The sequence below is a fragment of the Capra hircus genome, chromosome 10 (genome assembly GCF_001704415.2).
Source record: "Capra hircus breed San Clemente chromosome 10, ASM170441v1, whole genome shotgun sequence".
Lineage (NCBI taxonomy): Eukaryota > Metazoa > Chordata > Mammalia > Artiodactyla > Bovidae > Capra > Capra hircus.
The window spans coordinates 14,665,241-14,687,177 of record NC_030817.1 but is presented as its reverse complement, the minus strand read 5'-3'; the positions used below and the strand labels follow the sequence as shown (position 1 = coordinate 14,687,177).

General features: G+C 51.7%; 1 protein-coding gene across 2 annotated transcripts in view; it reads left to right on the top strand.

Moving 5' to 3' along the window:
• Window positions 1-21,937, top strand: part of TMEM63C (transmembrane protein 63C) — a 74,101-nt gene that overhangs the window by 12,504 nt on the left and 39,660 nt on the right. For both annotated transcript variants that reach the window (XM_018053921.1, XM_018053920.1), the window contains exon 2: window positions 2,261-2,403. The gene's annotated coding sequence lies outside the window, so the exon portion shown is untranslated. The remainder of the gene's footprint in view (window positions 1-2,260; window positions 2,404-21,937) is intronic.

The window sequence follows — 21,937 nt, the reverse complement described above, 5'->3', positions numbered from 1 at the left end:
TTTAGTGAACTGCCTGAAAAACTCCACGTTTCCCTATACTTTCCCCTGTGTAATTCAGTTAACCTCACTTTTAGATGAGGAAACTGAGGCTCATGAAGTTTTAGGTAACTTCTAGATCCAGTGAAGGTGGAATTTGAATCAACATTTGATTCTTTGTTGTCCATCCTAATATAGTTAAACTGATATTTTGAATCTGGAAGAGGGAGGATGGGTAGGGGGAGAAAATGAATTACTCAAACATGACTTTGAGATAACCAGCCCCTTGGGGAAAGAAAGAAAGCGGGGCCCACCACACTCTTAACACCAAAATAAAATCTAGAAAGAAAATTTAAAAGAAGGAAAGAGTAAAAGAATGATTAAAAAGAAAAAGAACCCTAATAATACCAGTGGAAAACATGAGCATATATTTTTAGGATCCTCTAGTAGAAAATATTTTGGGCTATAGAAATATCTGAAATTTCTGTAAGCAGTGATGCCAAAAATAGAGTAAAAAAAAAAAGACAAATGACAATTTGTAGTGCACATAACGAAAAGTTAATTGTCTTAATTTAGAAAAATCTCTTAAAAATCAGTAAGTTAATTTAGAAAGAACATAGTTCACAGAAAAATAAATGCAAAGGCCACCAAGCAACCTGGAAGCAATGCCTGCCTTTTCTGATATTTAAAGAATTATACACTGAAACAAGATGCCATTTTCAACTCATATATTGGCAAAGTTTAAAATTTTGATGGCTGGCCAGTGCAGACTGGTTCACCTTCTTTGAAGGACAATCTGGCAAGACCTGAATTTTAAATCCACCTAACCTTCAACTCCTTACCCCCGGGGATTTATCCTACAGCTAACCTCACATGTATGCACTAACAAACATATATCATCAAAGATGTTCGCTACAGCTTTGTGCAGCAAAAACATAGAAGCAACCTAAACATCCGCCAACAAGGATAGATTCGTGTAAATCACAGTGCGTCCTTCAGTGGGAGGTTACAACAGCTACAGGAGTGAAAGATCTGTCTCCTGGTATGCAGAGATGTGTGATGCGTAATAACTAAGAAAGAAACATAAGTACTGGGAATATGGTCCCAGTTGGGTTTAAAATAAAGATGTAGGCATAGATATATATTTGTCAGTATTTATGGGAAAATTCTTGAAGAAAATGTTTATTCTGGGGAGTGGAACAGAGGTCTGGGACAGCAGGGAGACTTTTCATTCTGTGTTATTTTGAATGGTTTGATTTCTTTCCCCTTACATAAGTATGTTATTTTCAGAATTCAAAAAGTGAATTTAAGGAAAAAAACCAATGATACAAGAATACTATTTAAAATGTTTCTGTGAACGTCCTTTTAAAATTCATTTCTCAGTGGGTTCACCTTTTTTTTTTTTAACACTGATAATTTTACACCTGGAAGGGCCCAAGAGATCATCTCTAACCTGCATTTTTGTCCACAAGGAAAAGAGACCCAGAGAGGGTTTCAGCAAGTTGCCCAGGGCCCCTGGCTGGTTGGCTGCAGGGACTGGGCTCCTATGATCCCGCTTTTAGGAAAGGGACCAACGACCCCCTCACGCATATGATCAAAGCTTCATCCTAGGACTTGTCAACCCTTTCCCAGCACACATAGTCCAGTGAGTCCTTGTTCTTTGGCATCCATGTGGCGCACCTGCTAAAATGCACGTTTCCAGGCACCTTCCTGGAGATTCTGATTCAACAGGCTAGGATAGGGCCCTTAAACCTGCAGCTGAGCAGGACCCCACCCCAGGCGATTCTGATTGTACTCAGAGTCACCTGGTGGTTACGGGCCCCTCCGGTCTCCCCAGCTCAGCCCTGCAGGCAGTGTGTCTGTCTGTGTGTCTACACTGAAGCCTGCACCCCACTGAGGGAAAGTGGGGTGCTCTACCTCACCAGGGGCAAGTAGCAGCCACAGATGCCAGGACTTGCGGTACAGTGTCCTTCTCGGGCCGCCAGCTTCCTCCTGGCTTCTGTTGATCTTGGATGAAGGATGGCTCCCTGGCTTACCTACCCCAGGGCTGGGCATCTGGATGCAGAGCAGAGGGGCAGACTGGGGCTTATGGCTGCATATATGGGGCGCCCCTCACCTCGTCAGAGTTCCCATGAGGCAGACCTGGCGGGGAGGCGCTGACAAGCTTGGTGGACTGGGAGAGCCTGGCCTGCTTGGGCTGAGGGAGGAGCCTCAGGGAGGCTCAAGGAGGACGGGGATCCATGCCCACCTGCACTGAGAGCACTTCTTTGTCCCGGTGCCACAGAGCCTTGGAGGAGCCCCCTTTGTGGTCGGGAATTAAGCAGAGACGCAGCCGGGACGCTTGGAAGCACCTGAGGATCGATTAAGAGGAGGGCGAGCCGGTGACAGCTCATCTCGGAAGCCCCCTGACCTCATCTGCTGCTGCAGGTAAGCGCTTTTGCTCTCATCCCACCCAGCAGGGCTCAGTCCCCACTGCCAGCTCCTTCCTCAAGCTTGTGGCCCGCGGCTCTCTGCTTATCGCTTGAGCAAAGGCCCTCTCCAGCCCTCCCACACCCACAACCTAACAGGAGAGGCCGGGAGGACAGTGTCCCAGGTGACCCTGGCTCCTGAGACCCGGGAAGGGGTTCAGAGCCTGTGTGGCTCTGGCTAGGATGCCCCCAGGCTGAACTGCCAGCTGGGTCCCAAGTGGCTCTTGCCCAGCTGACCCCAGTGTGGGGACAGGGTACACAACTCTTCTGAGCACTCACTGCCTCTAGATAATTTTTCCTTGGGAGAAGATTAAGACAGATGGTATCTTCACAGACTGTTGGAGCTGTAAGGACTCTTGATATATTCCCACCTCAATTTCTTTTAACTTCTCAAGCCTTGCTTGTATCAACAGTGTCATTTAAAATGTAGCCGATCATCTCAGAGGCATCAAGGGTAAATCACATCAAAACAGCACAGGAAGCCCTGGGTCTCAGGCAGCCCTTCCTGGGTGCAGCTGCCTCCCCCCTGCCTGGCCGGAGCCACCCCGTGCCCTACATCCTTCCCTCTCCTTCCATCTACCTGGTGACTCCCAGAAATTCATCCTCTTTTGTGAAAGGAACACTGGTGGTGATCACACATCCAAAGCTAGAAGGCATTAAAACTAGGTCAGCACCAAAGTGAGGCTTTTTTCCTCCATTTAAGTAAATAAAAGTGTTAGTCCCTGAGTCATGTCCAACTCTTTGCAACCCCATGGACTGTAACCCACCAGGCTCCTCTGTCCATGCAATGCTCCAGGCAAGAATCCTGGAACAGGTTGCCATTTCCTTCCCCAGAGGATCTTCCTGACCCAGGGATCAAATCCAGTTTGCCTGCATGGCAGACAGATTTTTTACTGTCTGCACCACCATTTAAGTAAATAAGGTAATAAATAAAACCAGGAAAGGATTGGATAGACAAGGGAGGTTATAACTGTGATATTATTTCTCTGTGGGAGTCTCTAAAATCTCTTTTCCGTGAAAGAAGTTATCCTGTCTGGGCTGTTGTCCAAGAACATTGTGATTGTCGCTGTTATCAATAACAGTGATCTTTGCTACAGTTTTTTTCCATGCAGATCAAAGTGCTTGATGTTCACATCTCCCTTATGATTTCCTGGTCTGGCCATGTGAGAGCTCTCCAAGGCAAGGAGTCTTAACCTCAGGCAGTGTTTCACTTCCCTCCCTCCGGCCCTGCCCACTGCCCAGCCCAGATCACTGCAAGAGGCAGCAACGAATACTAGTAAAGAAGGCAGGCTTGGGAGCTAGGTGGGTTCAGTGCCCAACTCCACCACCTACAAGGCTGATAAGATCACTATACATCAGTCTTCCTGTCTGTAAAATGGGAATAACAATGTACCCTAGGGTTACTAAGAAGATTAAAGTTAGTATTTGTGAAGCTTGAAACCACCTCAAGTTCTCAGTAAGTGCTCAACACGTTAGCTGGAATCATTACAAAGGCCGGTTCTCCCCCAGCCACACTTTGCTGCTGCCAGATTCACCTCCTAATCCACTGTGTAGGTGTCTCACTCACCTGCTCTAGAATCATCCATGGTTCCCCATGGTCTATTTAGTGACTATGCTCTACTCTGTCCTTTAGAGCCTCAAAGGCAGAAAGCCTCTCTTTTCCTTTCTGCCTCAAAGGCAGAAAGCCTCTCTTTCCTTGAGAGAAACCCTCCCTCTCAGTAAACATCATTGAGTCCCTGGTATCTGCTGGGCCGCCAAGGCAGGGAGCCCTGTCCTCGACTCCAGCTCTTGCGGTGCACACAGAAGTGAGGAGCGGGCACCTGGCCACAGGCCAGAGCAGGCAGTGCCTGCAATTATAACTCTCACTCTCTGATGAGCTCAGGCCGGGTGGCAGATGTGACATCATTGTCCTCCTTCATTGTTGGGAAGTGGCCAAAACCTCAGCTCCTGATAGCTCAGGTGGGAAGCCCGAGGCCAGCAGAGACCTCTGTGATCTGACGACGCCTTGGACAGAGAACTCAGCAAGCCCCCCTCGCTGTATCTCAGCTGCTTCTCTCGCAGAAGAGAGCCTGTGTGCCATAGAGGAGCAAGCACTGGCTTGGAGGAGGGCAGACCTGTGTTCAAACCGGGGCTCCCTCAGCTGGTGGGAAGAACTCGGCCTTATCAGTTAGCCTCTCTGAGCCTCTATTTTCCCATCTGTAGAATGGGAAGATAATACCCATTCCATAGCGTTAATGGGAGGCTCAAATGGAACAAAATGCATAGAGCTCCTCTACAGTGCATGCTGGGGTGGGCACTCGTTAGTATCATTTTGCAGTTATTCCAATGAGCCCATCAGAGTTCTTCCAGGCAGCTGGGTGGGGCTGCCTCAGGCCTGCAAGCCTCTTGCTTCCCTTGACTGAAATTTTCCTTGCCTGGCCCCTACTCCAAGACGAAGGGAAGTGTTTTGGCAGAGGAAGGGAGAAGGAACAGTCCAAATCTTCCCAGATTTCTGGCAAGGGTGAGAGGCACAGCAGGGAAGAAGCAGAATTCTGTCTGATTTTCTCAGAGATTTTTCCGCTTGAGTGCTGCCAAGCTCAGGAAGCCAGGAGCAAAGTAACAGGGAGGAGACAAAGCAGACCACGCTGGTTCATGCAGGGTGGAATTTTTCTATTGATTCATTCCACACACGAGTGGATGTGTTGGGATTCCAGGCACTATGCTAGGCACTGGAATATTGAGCAGCAAGTAAAACAGACATTGACCTTTTCCTCATGGGGCCTTCATTCCAACGAGGGTGGAGCAGATGATAAACAGCATAAACCACGGATGAAGGATGTTAGAAGGCAATGAATGTGACGGAAACACAGAGAAGGAAAAGGGGGAGTGCCAGAGTTGGTAAATAAGATCATCAGGACAGCTGAGTTCAGTTCAGTTGCTCAGTCGTGTCCGACCCTTTGCGACCCCATGGACTGCAGCACGCCAGGCCTCCCTGTCCATCACCAACTCCCAGAGTTTACTCAGACTCATGTTCATCGAGTCACTGATGCCATCCAACCATTTCATCCTCTGTCACCCCCTTCTCCCTCCTTCAATCTTTCCCAGCATCAGGGTCTTTTCAAAGAAGTTGGTTCTTTGCATCACGTGGCCACAGTATTGGAGTTTCAGCTTCAGCATCAGTCCTTCCAGTGAATATTCAGGACTGATTTCCTTTAGGATGGACTGCTTGGATCATCAGGACAGGCCTCACCAAAACAGTGGCATTTGAGACACCAGTTGTCTGCTCCCCTTGGGAACCCCCTGAGAAGTCAGTGGACTCAGAATCAGGGCCAGGTGCCTTTCAGGAGCTACTAGCATAGAAGCACAATCTAGACTCCCTTCCAGTCTCAGCCCAGATAGTGCCATGCTGTTCCTCTGGAACCTTCAATAGCTCCCTGCTGCCTGCAGTATTATGTACAAATCATTCAGCCTGAAATTCAGGACCTCATGGTCCCCCACCTGCCTGTTATACCAGATTCTTCTCACCCAGCCTCTGCAGTCAAGTCAATCTAACCTGCCATTTCTGGAATATTCCACTCTATGCTTCCTTTCTCTACTCATTTGCCCCCTTTGCCCAAACAGAAGACTGCCCCCACTGTCTTCTGCCAGCCGAGAAATCCCACCTGTCCCTGTCTGAAGCCTTCCCTGACCCCCTGGGGCCCTGGTCTCTCAGCCCGATCCCCTTGGCTTGTGCCTTTCCCACTGCGTGGCCCTTGCTCTGCCTTGAATGTGGGCCTTGGTTGAACTGTCTGATCTCTCCTGTGCCAGGCAGAGTCTGTGGTTCTTTCACCTCCAGCAGGTGGAGGGCTCCATGAACACTGGCTGGGTGGAGGGTGCCCAAACTCAAAGGCCCCCAGCAACACTGAGACAAGCCCAGGGAAGCCTTTGCCCGCTCAGAGAAAGAAGGCAGAAATGGGAGGCCAGCCGGAAAGGAGAAAAGGAACTAACAGCGTGGATGAGATTTGCTGGAGAAGTCGTGGAAGAGGAGAGAGAGAAATCCCCACCGTGTGTCTTCCAGACAGACAGACTGTCATAAAGACACAAGGTCAGGTCTCTTCCCCAGAAGAAAATCTCTCTTCTCCATTGAGTGTCTCAAGCCAGTGCTCTTCTTGCGTCTGATTAGAACACCTCTTGCTGCAGCTGAACTTCATACCCTCTGGTTCCATCCTCTGTGTTCAGGTCCCTATTTGAGCACTCTTTCAGCCTGGCTCAGAGTGGCCTTCCTTACCCTCCCCACCAAGAGGTGAGAGCAAGGTTGTAATGAGGCTGGCTGGCGACCCTTGTAACCACACAGAGGCTGCCTGGGGACCAGGGACTGAGGGGCCACCCTGTCATGGAAGTTGTGCCGGCCAGTCACCCCTCAGCCTCTCTTCGGGGCTAAGCTTCATCACAAGCAGATCTGTAAATAGAGCGCCCCAGCCCTGTAGCCCTGTGGTTCTCGGGCCCCTGTGTCCCCGCTCTGGCCCCAGGCCAGGGGAAACCATGTGAGCCAGACCCACAGCCTCTGCCATCTGGCTCCCAGCTTCGCTGGAGCAGCTGTGCTCACAGAGCACCTTCCCTCTGCCTCTCTCCAGCTCCCCACTGTCCCTCCCCGATGCTGCCCGAGGGAATGGTTTCCAGCTGGGGGGAAGCCTCTGCGCCCGCCTCCCTCTCCTCGTGGGTGCACACGCAGTCCCCTCCTGGAATGCCCCGCCCTGGCCTCCACACCACAACTCGTCTTCAGGTCAGGATCCATCCCCACGTAGGCTCAAGGTTGGGAACACGGCTACTGGAAGCAGACTGGGCTCAAATCTCCCTTCAGCAACAATAGTTCCCTCTTATTTGAGTCTTGAAAGAGTGCGTGTTTGCAAAGTCTCAGCACAGTGCCTGGCAGTGAGCCTTCAATTAATGTGACTACGGTCAGTCGCTCCTCTCTTAAGAGCTAACTTTGGCTGACACCTCCCCCAGGCAGCCTTCCCGGGTTGCTCCAGGCTCAGCCAAAGGCTCCTCCTCAGTGCTCCCAGCATCCCTTCAGTGGGCCTCTGGCGTTCACTTAGGCAGAGCTGTCCTGGTTTCTCTGGTGGATCTGTGTACCCACTGGAATCTTGTTCCTAGACTGTCAGTGTCTTGAGTGCAGGGAACAGGGCCCATTATTTTACTGAATAAATGATTTCACAAGTAATAGGTGGGTGACTGTGAGAGACAGACCATGAGAATAGAATTGAGCCTGCCAGCCCTGACTTTTCCAGGGGCCTGTCCTAAAAGATGTGGATGCCCGCTGCAAGGCTTGGGGGAGATGGAGGAGGAACCCCATCCCCTACTGTATGGGCTAACGCGGCGATTCTCAAAGCAAGATCCCAGGCCAGCAGTGTCGGCATCACCCAAGATCTTATTCGAGATGCAGACCCTCAGGCCCCACCCACACCTGCTGCATCAGACCCTCTGCCGGGGGCCCGGCCATCTGCCGTGTAACAAGCCCTCCCGGTGATGCTGGTTCACCAAAGTTTGAGAACCGCTGCTCTCCTGTTTCAGAGTAACTCAGATTCATGGGAGGGGGTCTCTCTCTCTCTCTCTCTCAAGGGTCTCTGCTCTTTTGAAGGACTCCAAGAAGGCTGTCAGGCTGGGCCCCCAGGATATGGCTCCTGCAAGACCCACACTCCTAACTAACCTTGAGACCCTTTTACCAACAGAACAGGTGCAATGGAGGGCACCCTCCCAGCAGACCAGCCCCTTTCCCAGGCGGCCCTAGACCAGAGGACGGGCTGGGCCAGCCCAGCCTTGTTGTTGGTCCCTCTTCTCTATCCCTGGCCCGCATCTCCCTCAAGGCCAACCTCTGCAGCTGCAGGAGCCCCAGGGCAGGCTTCTGGAAAGTTAGGGCCAAGAGAGACTTTAGAGATCATTGACTGTATACACATCAGCTCTCAAACACACCAAAGCACATGCATACACACACAGACATAAATGTACACACAAAACTGCACATAAATGAACACACAAACATGCATGTACCCCAAATACACACGACACCTAAAATTCAAATCGCAGTCATAAATACTTTCCCAGGCACACACAGACACACACAGATTCCAAACCCATTGATACACACACCTCAGAATACACAGACACAAATGCATAGGCGCATTGTCTTCGTTTCCTGGGGCGGTTGTACCATGTTAACATGAACCAGGTGGCAGACGTTTGCTCTCTCACAGTCCTGGAGGCTGTAAGTCCAAAAGCAAGCTGCTGGCAGGGCCGTGCTCCCCCGCAGGCTCGCGGGAAGCACCTTCTTTGCTTCTCCCAGCTTCTGGTGGGTGTGATGACCCTGCGTGCTCCTTTGCTGGTCTCTGCTCTGTCTTCACGTGGCTTTCTTCTCTGCGTGTCTCTCCACATGGGCTTATTGGAAGAACGCAGTCACTGAATTCCGGGCCCACCCTAATGCAGTATGGCTTCATTTTAACTAACATCTTTGCTTGGTGATAAGTCACTTCAGTCGTGTCCGACTCTTTGCAATGCTGTGGACTGTAGCCCACCAGGCTCCTCTGCCCATGGAGATTCTCCAGGCAAGAATACTGGAGTGGGTTGCCATGCCCTCCTCCAGGGGATCTTCCCGACTCAGGGACCAAACCCGCACCTGCATTGGCAGGCGGGTTCTGCATTGGCAGGCGGGTTCTTTACCACTAGCGCCACCTGGGAAGCCCCAGTATCTCTGCAGATTCCCTATTTTTAAATAAGGTTGTAATTTTTTTAGGTTGTATTGTTTTACTTGAACAATAACTGATAATGTTATATTAGTTTCAGTTACACAACACGATCTGATATTTGTATATATTCCAAAACGACCACCACAGTAAGTCCAGTTACCTGCCATCAGCATACATATTATTCAAATAAAAGCTGTAAGCTGTGGGAGGTAGACATGCACTTTGGAGAGGTAACCTTCAACCCAGTAGGTCCACACATCCCAGGGTACAGAGACTGACCCCACACACACACTCCTTGCAGATGGAACTCTGAGTCCCTTGACGTTAGGGCTGCCGCTTCCCCCTCCCCGGGCCCAGCGTGGAGTTGCTGCCCCTATGGTAGTACCTGTCATGTGGTGCTTGTCATCTTTGTTTGGCTTTTTTGTTTGTTTGGTTGGTTGGTTTGGTTAGTTATCATCTTAGTACAAAATCCAAATAGTAGAAAGGAGGATATCATGGAAAGTCATCCTTCCTCTCCCTGCCTCAACCTCCATCTCATTCCCTTCCCAGGAGGCAGCCCTGTCAAGAGTTCCTTGAGTCTCCTTCCTGAGAAAAGCCCAGACGCGGGCAGGGCATCGGCAATGGCGTGGGCATCTCTCTTCACAGGGGCATTGGTTCCTCTTTGCTCTGATTGCTCTCGCCTGACCGGGTGCCCACCGAGGGCAGAGCGCCCTGCCGTCCTCCCCGCATCCTAGACCAGTGCGGGGCGCAGAGCAAGGCGTTCAGTGAAGGCTGGCTCTGTCTGCACAGCCCTGAATCATCAACATCTGGTTGGCCTGCGTGGGCCAGGGCTCAGCCTCCTGGCTGCAAGATTCTTGGGTCTTTCCGTCTCCCGCCGGCCTGCAGCACCGTCCACCACCAGAGCCCCTCTGACGGCAGGCGGAGCTGGGCTGGGACGGTGCCCCGTAGCATCCCACCTGTTCGCTCCTGCTGTCGGGCACCTTCCCCGCCTCTACCCGGCGGATGCAGATGGACTGGGGTCTTCCTCTGCCGTGGCTCCATCCCAGCTGCCCCCTCTCTCAGTCCACTGCAGAGGAGCCCATCAGACAAGAGGCTGAGGAGGGAGCATCTTAGCTGGCATCTTAGCCTGGGGGACGGGGGTCCTGCCGCTGCTGAGCTAGGTTGGACTTGTCACCATGGAGACGGAAACTACGGCAATAACTCTGGTTGAGTCGAAGCCTGCAGCTTCACCAGGTTGCGGAGGGCGTGGATGTTTCCCCCAACAATCAGATACCAGATGACGTGTCACCACCATTTCCCCCCACCCCCCAAATCCTGGTGGCTCAGACAGTAAAGCGTCTGCTTACAATGCGGGAGACCCGGGTTCAGTCCCTGGGTTGGGAAGATCCCCTGGAGAAGGAAATGACAATCCACTCCAGTACTCTTGCCTGGAAAATCTCACAAATGGAGGAACCTGGCAGGCTACAGTCCACGGGGTCGCAAAGAGTCGGACATGACAGAGTGACTTCACTTTCTTTTTCTGACATAAATGGATACCTCGGTCCAAGATTTCATCATGCCCCCAATTCTCTGAATGAGGAGAGCCTGGTGGGGGCCCGGGGCAGGGGGCGGGGGGGCGGGAGTGGATGGAGTGGAGCCATAGCCCTTCCCATGAGACTGCAAGCTGCGGAAATGCGAGCCAGCAGCAGCCTGCTCATCTGAGGAAGGAGGGGCTTGGGTTAGAGGGGCTGTAAGCCTCTCCAGCCAAGATGCTGAGTCTGAGATCACGGGGCCAGGCGAGACCCACCCTAGTTCCGCTGCTGATCATCCCTTTCTTCAACAAATATTTGTAAAGCGCTGTGCTTTACCCAGCACAGCAGAGAAAATATTGAGCAAATACAGCCCCTGGGCTCTGTCATCAAAGAGCTTTCCATCCACCAAGGGAGGCAGCCATTTGCTGTGTCATTCCATGAATAAACATCAGAGAGACTAGGTACCCGGGGCTTCCCAGGTGGCACAGCGGTAAAGAATCTGCCCGCAGTGCAGGAGACACAGGAGATGTGGGTTCCATCCCAGGGTCGGGAAGATCCCCTGGAGGAGCAAATGGCAACCCACCCCAGTATTCTTGCCTGGAGAATTCCATGAACAGAGGAGGCTGGTGGCTTGCAGTCCATGGGGTCCCAAAGAGTCGGACCTGACTGGGCAACTGAGCACGCATGCACCAGTTACTCACAAGGAAATAATATTTCACTGTACTGAGCTGTGGGTATGTGCTAGGGGCTGCTCTGAGTGTTTCACGTGAATTGGTTCATGTAATCCTCACATTCACCCGGTCAGGATGATGCTATTAACATCCTCACTTTACAGATAAGGAAACAGGCCCAGGGAGGTTAAGACATTTGCCTAAAGACATGGAACTAGTAAGTAGCAGAGGTAGGGTTTGGGTCCCAGGAGTCCAGTCTTGCTAGGGGCCCACACCAAAGTGCCAAGCTCTGTCTTTCTCCCAGGATGCCCTGAAGCATGAGATGTGGGGGCTTGACCTGGACTGGAGCTGTTTGCTAAGGAGGAAGAAATAGAGCTGAGATTAACTAGTGGGAGAGTGAGTTAACTCAGGGGTGGGTGGAACATTCCAGGTAGGAGGGCTAACATATGCAAAGGCAGGAGGGAAGGTGGCATGCTTCAGGCACTGAGGGGCAGACAGAGGGGCCAGGGGGTGGAAATGAGGGGAGAGGTGGGTGAGACGGATCTGGAGCCATGGGCAGGGCTTGTTGGCTAAGTCAAGAAGAGCTACAGAGAGCCCTTCCAGAAGATTCCATCATGACCTGCAGGACCACTAAGGCTCACCTGGTCCTAGAAGGGTCCCTGGACACCACCAATTGGGCTCCGCACCCCTCCCAGTGAGTCCTGTCCCCAGAGCAGCCCTTCTTACAGGCTGTATGTTATAATTGCCTCTTAGCCAAGGCCTTTGACACATCCCTTCTAGAATGTGGCTGGTGAAAGGAGAGGTACATCTCATCCCCCTTAGTGCCGCCAGCCTTAGAGAACGCAGGAGAGGGTAAATGAAGGGAGGACGAGCTTGCTGAGACCCAGGGAGCCTGGAGAAAGCGAAGCTGAGCTGGGCTGACAGTGGAGCCTCCTTCTGTGGGGAGGTTCACGAGGCCTTTCCACAAAGGACAGGGGTGGGGGGAGTGGAGAAACCCGAAGCCTTTGAGGGACAGGGGCTGCCCATCCACTGGAGCTGAGGCTCCTTCTCGGGAGACGGGGGAGACGAGACTGGAGGAGTCCTGGGGCCAAGGGGGCCTCTGCCTGGAGCAGGCCAGGAGCCAAAAGCTCAAATGTCAGAAGGAGCTATGGAAAATCTCAAGCCTTGGCTTCAGACCGCTGCCTCCATCTGCCTCGCCACTGCGGGCTGTGTGACCCTGGCTAGGCTCCTCACCCTCTCTGGGCCTCAGCATCCTCTTGGGTCAGATGGAGACAGTCATTACCCCTGCTGCCACCAGGCTGTTGGGGGTCAGGTGGGATGATGACTGTAAACACACTTCGTCACCTGGAAGAATGTGTGCCCCTGTCAGGTACCGCGGAGACAGTCCAGAGGCCAGGCCCAGCCCAGGAGGCTCCTGTCTCTCCTTTATTCCCTTCCCCATGGGGATCCAGGTTTAGACTGCCTCCAGGTATGCTGCTGGGGCCTTAGTGGTCCTGATCTTCCACTGATTGATCGGTGTGGGGTCTTTGGGAAGGGAGGCTGGCCCCCACTTGCTCAGGTGAGAGCTGCCCTGGGGCACCATGGAGCCCCCCTCCCTGGTTACTGCCCCGGGGTCTTCACCATGCGGCCAGCACCGCAGCTGCCATAGGAGCTCTTGACCTGGGGAGGGAGGGCGGGCTAATGGCCACCTTGGCCCACATGGTGCCCCTGGCCCAGCCAGGCCCTGTGGATGGAGCAGGAAGGAAGTGGCCTCAGATTCAGGCCTTCACCCTTCTTTCTGAGCAGGCAGCCGGCACAGGAACCCCTGGGCCACCCCAAGGGCCTGGCCCCTGCACCCTCTCTTACCCTCTCTGCCCCACTGACAAGTTTGAGTGGGAGCAGGTCACGATGAGGCCACTCAAGGTGGGGAAGGAAAAGGATTTGATGCCAAAGGATGAGGAGAAGCTGATTGTATGTTCAGTTCAGTTGCTCAGTCATGTCTGACTCTGAGACCCCATGGACTGCAGCACTCCAGGACTCCCTGTCCATCACCAACTCCTGGAGTCCACCCAAACCATGTCCATTGAGTCGGTGATGCCATCCAACCATCTCATCCTCTGTTGTCCCCTTCTCCTCCTGCCTCCAATCTTTCCCAGCATCAGGGTCTTCCCAAAAGGGTCAGCTCTTCACATCATGTGGCCAAAGTATTGGAGTTTCAGCTTTAGCATCAGTCCTTCCAATGAATATTCAGGACTGATTTCCTTTAGGATGGACTAGTTGCATCTCCTTGCAGTCCAAGGGACTCTCAAGAGTCTTCTCCAACACCACAGTTCAAAAGCATCAATTCTTCGGCACTCAGCTTTCTTTATAGTCCGACTCTCACATCCTAGAAATAGCAAGCCTGCCTTTTTGAATAGGATTTCTTTCTAATTATAAATAATAATATATGCTTATGTTTAATGGTTTTTCAAATTCAGGAAATACTTTTCAAATGCTAGTGAAAGAAAATAGTCCCACCACCTAGAGATAGCTGGTCTTTTTTTCTACAGGTATAATTTTGGTTTTTTATACCCCCGCCCCTGCCTCTCTTTTTGAACTGAAATCATCTAGTTTGCCATCATTATAGCCTGCTGTTTTCACTCCCTACTTTGTGTTTTCAGCACAAGTAGGGCATTGTCCCTGCTTCTCCCGGTGTGTGCCTGTCACTGCCCAGCTCCCAGGGGTGGGGTCTTGATGTCCCACTGCTACCTCTCCCCCGCCTCTAGCCCTGTTTGGACACAGCTATGGCGGCTCACTGACTTCCAGGCCATAGGCAAAAAGGCATGGGCTCTGGGTGCAGGTGCAGAGTCTGGAGGGCAAGGGAAGGAACCTTCCCAGCAAGCAGAGGGACTCATGCAGGGTGGGGGAGCACGCAGAGAGAAGGCGGTGAAGGGGGAGCCGGCACACTCAGCTTGCACCCCGGGTCCAAGAGGATACGGTCTCCCCTGTCTGCCCTCCAGCCCCCTCTACCCTGGCAGCCTTTCCTCCTGGTTAGAGGAGAGCCCCTGGGATGTAGTAGAGATCCTGGGTGGGGAAGTGGGGTGCTGTCTTCCTGCATCCCAGAAATACAACTTTCCCCAAATGGGCAAGGCAGCTCTCTGCTCACATGGTGCCTTCAGAGGTCATGTGATGCGGTGGAACCCGACCCTTTAGATGTCAATTCTGCCTCTGTCTCTCCTCAGCTGTGTGGCTTTAGGCCCATTGCTTGACCTCTGTGAGCCTTGGTTTGTCTACCTGGAGAATGGGGCTACTGATACCCACTTTTTAGGCTGCTGCCTCTGACCTGGCTTTGAGGCATGCTTGGTGATCAGGGGGACAGGGCCCTGTCTGGCCCTCCACAAACATCTGTGTCCTCTCCTTCCCCTCCTTCTTCTGAGGATTTGTCATGGGCTGTGTCCACTTGGGCCTAGAGTTCATCCCTGGAATTCTCTGTCAGCTTTTTCTCTTCTCCATTTAGCTTCTGTCTTTAGTCTCCTAGGAGCTTTGTTCCTATTTCCTGGGCTGTTTGCTGGTGTTTGCTGCCTTGGGGGTGGCACATGGCAAAATGGTTGGAAAGGGGGCTGGGGAGTCAGCTGTCCCAGGCTCAGGTCCGACTGCTCGCTGGCTGCCTGAACTCGGCCATCACTTAACTCCTCTATGCCCAAGATGGGGTAATAATAGTACCTCCTCATTGTTAGCACAGAAAGCAAAAACCACTCTAAGAACCTTAAGCAAACAGAATTTAAACAGAGAATTACATACTCATAAAATAACCAGAAGGGTTAGTACCTGGGTCTTCAAATCAGAGCAGAGATGATGTAACTGCTTCTGAGCCACAGCCAAGATGGGCCTACAGGAGCCATGAATTCTGTGTTCTCTTTCTTGCAAGCCAGGACCTAGGAGCCTCTGCAACCTACCCCACAGTGTCTTCTCGCCCCTCCTCCCCGGGAGCCAAAGACTGGGCATTGATCTGCTGCAGAGAACTCCTTCCCCTCCTCAACAGTTTGTCAGCAGAACGCAGTGAGGGCAGCGGGCTTTATAAATCTATCTCCAGTGCATCTAAATCGATGGAACTCGATCTCTATTTAAAACCCCAGCCGCAAGGGAGTGATGTAAATGTAGTTTTCAGCTTTCTAGCTTCTGCAGTATAGGGAGGTATACTGGAAAGAGGAGGGAATGGGTGCCGAAGGCCATTGACCGTACCCAACAGGCAATCTGATAGGTTTGTTGTTAACCCAGTGGACGCATTAAGAGACTTGGCACAGTGCCTGGCACACAGAACTCATTTAGTAGCTGTTATCTGGCATTATTATTGGGCCAAGGGTATCATGAAGCAGTGCTCACAGGACCCTGGCTGAGAGAAGCAGCCCCAGAAAGGAGCAGCCTGGTGTGGTGCTGTCCGTGGTGCTGACTGCGCTTCTGATCTTAGCGGGAGAGACGGCAAAATGAAACCCCAACCCACACAGCCCACGCTGGGGCTGCTGGCTACAGGGATGATGGAGGGGACCATTTAGGAGCTTCTGAATGGAGGGTGACCTTAATCCTAGAAAGAGGATAGCAAAGGCAGCAACCCACATTTGGGGTACTCATAGTTTATAAAGATGTCTCCACGTACTGTCTCCTTTAAGCAATCTTCATAACGACTCTGATATAGGCAGGACAGATGTGATTACATTCATTGGTGGCTCAGACAGTAAAGAGTCTTCCTGCAGTGTGGGAGACCTGGGTTCAATCCCTGTGTCGGGAAGATCCCCTGGAGAAGGGAATGGCAACCCACACCAGTATTCTTGCCTGGAGAATTCCATGGACTGTATAATCCATGGGGTCGCAAAGAGTCAGACATGACTGAGTGACTGCCCTTTCACTTTCACTTTATAAAAGGGAGAGCTGAACAGCAAGAAGTTAAGTAGCGGTTAGCAGATAATAGAGCCAGGTCTACGCCGGACCTCCTGACCCCAAATCGCATGCTGTCTCTACTCTATGGTGTGACATGGGGAGCAGGACTCAGGAACCAACAATATGCCATGGGGAAGCAAAAATGAATGACTTGGAGACCCTCTTCACACTATGCAAAATGTGTGCAAATCACCTACATTTTATTTCTCACCCCAAATGTGGCCCTGAATAAAGTCCCATGTATCTTTCACTGAGGCTGGTCATTGTGGGGGAACCACAATGATGTAGCCGCTGCCATCAAGGAGCCCACAGATTTGTCAGGGGAATTGACAACTCTTGTGCATGGAAAACCAGAAGAAGCGTGCCAGGCAGTGCTGGCAAAACCCGGCTGTGTAAAGACTGGGGACAAGGTCCAGCCCAGGCCACTCATTGGAGGAAGGCCTTGAGCTGGACGGAGGGGCTGTACTGCAGATGAGACCAAGGCTCCAGCCAAGGCCAGGAAGAAGTGGCTCAAGCTCGATCAGGGCAGGAGGAGCAGCCCTGAGACTCATGGGGACAGGACAGCAGACAGGCCTGCTGGCCCAGGAAGAAGTGGCCAGGCCACTGGCCTCTGACCCAGGGAGAAATGCAAGAGTTTGGGGATTCAAGGGAAGAGATGGTGTGGGTCTCTTTAGATTTCTGATGAACGTTCCACTGACTCAGAACAAGCTGGGAGGAGGGGGGAGGGAGATCTCCTGAGAGATGAATATAAGGGCCAGTCTCATGAGCTGCCCCACAGCGACACAACTTTAGGGATACTAGCTGCAGCCTTTTATCCCCAAACCCCCTCATCCTCACTGCTTATTTAGGGGGAGTCAGAAAACCATTTAGCTCTTCAAGAATCCCTTCTCTAGCTCAAATAACCCTAGAAATCTTAAGCTGCTGTTTCTCTTTCTTGGCTGCACATAAAAATTGACTGGAGATTTCTCATATCTGAAGTCTGGAGTGGGGCGTGAGTCTTCTGGGTCTAATTTACACCTACCGGGTAATTCCGGTGTCCACCACCCCCAGGCTGAGCATCACTGGTCCATGCCCAAGAGTGCTGAATGGGGAGCCAGAAAAGTCAAGTTCTGATCCCAAATCTACCAGCTTCCCCGTGCGTGCGTGCTAAGTGGCTTCAGTCATGTCTGACTCTTTGTGGCCCATTGCCCACCAGGCTTGTCTGTCCGTGGGATTCTCCAGGCAAGAATACTGGAGTGGGTTGCTAGTCCCTTCTCCAGGGGATCTTCCCGACCCATGGATCGAACCCGCATCTCTTCCTGCATTGTCAGGCAGGTTCTATACCACTAGTGCCATCTGGGAAGCCCAACTTCCCCACCCTTAGGCAAATCTCTTAGCTTGCTGCTGACCCATTTTCTTTGTGTATAATGTTGGGCAAACCATCCTTAGTGAAATCACTCAGTCGTGTCCGACTCTTGCGACCTCAGGGACTATAGCCCACCAGGCTCCTCCATCCATGGGATTTTCCAAGCAAGAGTACTGGAGTGGGTCACCATTTCCTTCTCCAGGGGAATCTTTCTGACCCAGGGATCGAACCTGGGTCTCCCGCATTGCAGGCAGATGCTTTTACTGTCTGAGCCACCAGGGAAGTCCAACCTTAGCTGTGAAGATATGAGGAGACTCAAGGGCAGTTCAGAACAAGGAAGGACTTACTGACACTTAGGGGACGAGTCATAGCCAGCTGGCGTGGCGGGGAGGGTGACGTGAATCCGAACCTTCACGGTAACAGCCACTTCCCCTCCTCCCTGTCCCCCAGAGTAACCTCCCAGCGGTGAGAGTGAACCTGAGCTTTTGTCCTGGAAGGGTGGGAGTGGGGACAGAATCTGAGGGTGGAGGGCAGGGACGGGATATAAAGAAAGACCCAGAGAGGAGGGGAAATGGGACCGGTGCCCAAGGCCAGGAATGCTGTGGGGTTTTTTTTTTTTTTTAAGTCCAGAACCTTGGGAAATAATCTTTCTTGTTGTGAACAAAAGGTGTTGAATTGCTGAAGAGGCTGAGAAGGCCAGATGGCAGGAGGGCTCAGGGCATGCTCTGTGGCTTCGTGTGCTCTGCGGCGGGGGGAAGGCCTGGGGGAAAGGATCGGGCGGCTCCCTATCCACAGCTCCTTCCCCTGGGACACTGCGAGTGGCTGCAGTGATTCTCGTGTACAAGTCAATGGCGAAGCCCTGTGGACCAGTTCCTGAGAACTCATGGGAATTGCGGAGCAGAGTCAGCTCCGGCTGCCGGCTATGTGGGTGCTGGCTGCACCTCTGGGACGCTTGGAATCCTGGCTCCAGCCTGGTCCTCAGAGACCTCCCAGCAAAACCCCTCATCTTACAGACAGGAAGCCGGAACAGGGAAGACACCTGCCCACAGGTGGCCTAGAGCCCAGCTCTCCTGGGATCTCTCAGTCCACAGTACCTTCCTCTGCCCCACCCTGAGAGACTGGGAAAGGCTCCATCTCTAGACGAGGGCTTAAGCAAGGTCATTTCCTCCCCCTGACTCTTGCCCAGCTCTGCAGCCCAGCAGAGGCCCAGAGGGCCTGGGGGTATCAGAGCAGAGCGTTATGAACTGCCTGGGTTCAAGGGCCAGGTCTGCCACTTACCAGCATTGTGACCTTGGGCGAGTTATTTAACCTCTCTGAGCCTTAACTTTCTCTTTCATCTAGGGCTGATTCTAGTACCCTTGGGTACTTCTGAGGATTACATGAGCTGGTATTATTCTCCTATAAGTGCTCAATAAATGTTAGCTTTTAATAAGACTGGCCCCTTCTAGGGTTCCTGAACCAGCTAAACTCTGGGATTTGAGCTCAACCACAGCAGACTTGGGGCTTCCCAGGGAGCGCTAGTGGTAAAGAACCCATCTGCCAATGCAGGAGACGTAAGAGATGTGACTTCGATCCCTGGGTCAGGAAGATCCCCTGGAGAAGGGAATGGCAATCCACTCCAGTTTTCTCACCTGGGAAATCCCATGGACAGAGGAGCCTGGTGGGTTACAGTCCATGGGGTCACAAAGAGCTGGACACACTTGAGTGACTGAGCGCACAGAAGACTTGGCCTTGAGATGGCCAGCTCTCCTGGAAGAAACCATGGCGGGAGGTGCTGGCCTGGCTAGTTGGGACAGCAGGAGCTGAAAGCAGGCCAGGTCTGGAAGCCTTGAATGGGCAAGAGGAGTAATAAAGACAAAGCCAGTTCAACTCTGCTGAGGCCTGGGACTGCTGAGCCTCCAGCTGGTGCCACTGGAGACTCAGTTCAGTTCAGTTGCTCCGTCGTGTCTGACACTTTGCGACCCCATGGACCCCAGCACACCAGGATTTCCTGTCCATTACCAACTCCTGGAGTTTACTCAAACTCATGTCCTTCGCATCAGTGATGCCATCCAACCATCTCATCCTCTGTCATCCCCTTCTCCTCCCGGCTTCAATCTTTCCCAACATCAGGGTCTTTTCAAATGAGTCAGCTCTTCACCTCAGGTGACCAGAATATTGGAGTTTCAGCTTCAGCATCATTCCCTCCAAAGAAATCCCAGGGCTGATCTCCTTCAGAATGGACTGGTTGGATCTCCTTGCAGTCCAAGGGACTCTCAAGAGTCTTCTCCAACACCACAGTTCAAAAGCATCACTTCTTCAGCTCTCAGCTTTCTTTATAGTCCAGCTCTCACATCCATACATGACTATGGAAAAACCATAGCTTTGACTAGATGGGCCTTTGTAGGCAAAATAATGTCTCTGCTTTTTAATATGCTGTCCAGGTTGGTCATAGCTTTTCTTCCAAGAGGCAAGCATCTTTTAATTTCATGGCTGCAGTCACCATCTGCAGTAATTTTCAAAATAAGTCTCTCACTGTTTCCATTGTTTCCCCATCTATTTGCCATGAAGTGATGGGACTGGATGCCATGATCTTAGTTTTCTGAATGTTGAATTTTAAAAGTCAACTTTTTCCACTCTCCTCTTTCACCTTCATCAAGAGGCTCTTTAGTTCCTCTTTGCTTTCTTCCATAAAGGTGGTGTCATCTGCATATCTGAGGTTATTGATATTTCTCCCAGCAATCTTGATCCCAGCTTGTGCTTCATCCAGCTTGGCATTTTGCATGATGTACTCTGCATATAAGTTAAATAAGCAGGGTCACAACATACAGTCTTGAAGTACTCCTTTCCCAATTTGGAACCAGTCCATTGTTCCATGTCTGATTCTAACTGTTACTTCTTGACCTGCATACAGATTTCTCAGGAGGCAGGTAAAGTGGTCTGGTGTTTCCATCTCTTGAAGAATTTTCCACAGTTTGTTGTGATCTACATAGTCAAAGGTTTTGGCGTAATCAATAAAGCTGCTGCTGCTGCTGCTGCTAAGTTGCTTCAGTCATGTCCAACTCTGTGCGACCCCATAGATGGCAGTCCACCAGGCTCCTCCGTCCCTGAGATTCTCCAGGCAAGAACACTGGAGTGGGATGCCATTTCCTTCTCCAATGCATGAAAGTAAAAAGTGAAAGTGAAGTCGCTCAGTTGTGTCCGACTCTTCACGACCCCAGGGACTGCAGCCTACCAGGCTCCTCCGTCCATGGGATTTTCCAGGCAAGAGTACTGGAGTGGGGTGCCATTGCCTTCTCTGAATCAATAAAGCTAGGAGTAGCTATTTTAGGGTGGGGCAGAAATGGGAGGCAAGGAAGGCCTCACACTTCCCTATCAGATAAGATGTGCAACTGAAGAGACCTGAGACTCCCGACTCACCAGCCAACCTTAACATCCTCTCTCGCTGCCCCTCCTTGGTCCAAAAAGCAAGGCTGACATTTACTTTTCATGTCCAGGAAGAGCAGAAGCAGCACCACCCACAGGCTGCAGTTTGAGGATCCGGTAAAGTCCTTCCCTCACTCTCCACCTCTCCTTTTGCCTGTTGCAGAGCAGAGTAGGGGGAAGGAGACTAGAAATGATCTGTTCTGGGCTGCTCATGTCACAAATAAGCTAATGACAGTGATCTTGGTGCTGGCTCATTTTGAGCATATAGATTCCCAAGCACCATGTGAAGGGCTTTGTGCAAATTATCTTATTTCATCTTCATAGTAACCCTGAGAGGCGGTTCTGTTATTATCCCCACTTTCCAGATTTGGACACTGAGTCTCAGAGTGGTGAAGTCACTGTCCAGGGTCACACAGCTAGCAAGCGTGGTTCTGGGACTTAAGCCAAGGCAATCTGGCTCCAGAAAGATGCCCTGAATAGCCAGCATCCCTGTGCTCTGCTGTGAAATTCATGCTCAAAGAGAAGAGCTCCTTGATGCCTGCTGCACCAGGCAAATTGGTGCCCTGCTCTGCGCTCCTTTAACACCCTCGGATTTTAAGTTTTATTATCTTGGAGGCTGATGCTCTGATTGCCAGAAAACATTCTGTCCTCTTTTTCACACACAAGAGCTAGCTCTACCTCCAGAATGCTGGCCTTCTGGAAAGAAAGGAGGAGGAAGGTCCAGGCATGGTGTAGGGGTGAGGAGAAAAGGTTGGGTACTACTCTGTGTTTCCATGGCAACGCAACAGCCTCCCTCGTTGCTGGTCTGCTTGCTGCTGAGAAAGCTAAGGACGGTAGTGAGGTGGGGGTGAGGCTGTCTTCTCTCGTTTCCTTCCTCACCTCCCCTTAAGGCTGGGCTGCAGATAAGCTGAAAGCCCGCACCTGACCCAATCTTGCTGGCTAGATTCCACCCCACTCTACATTTAGAAGC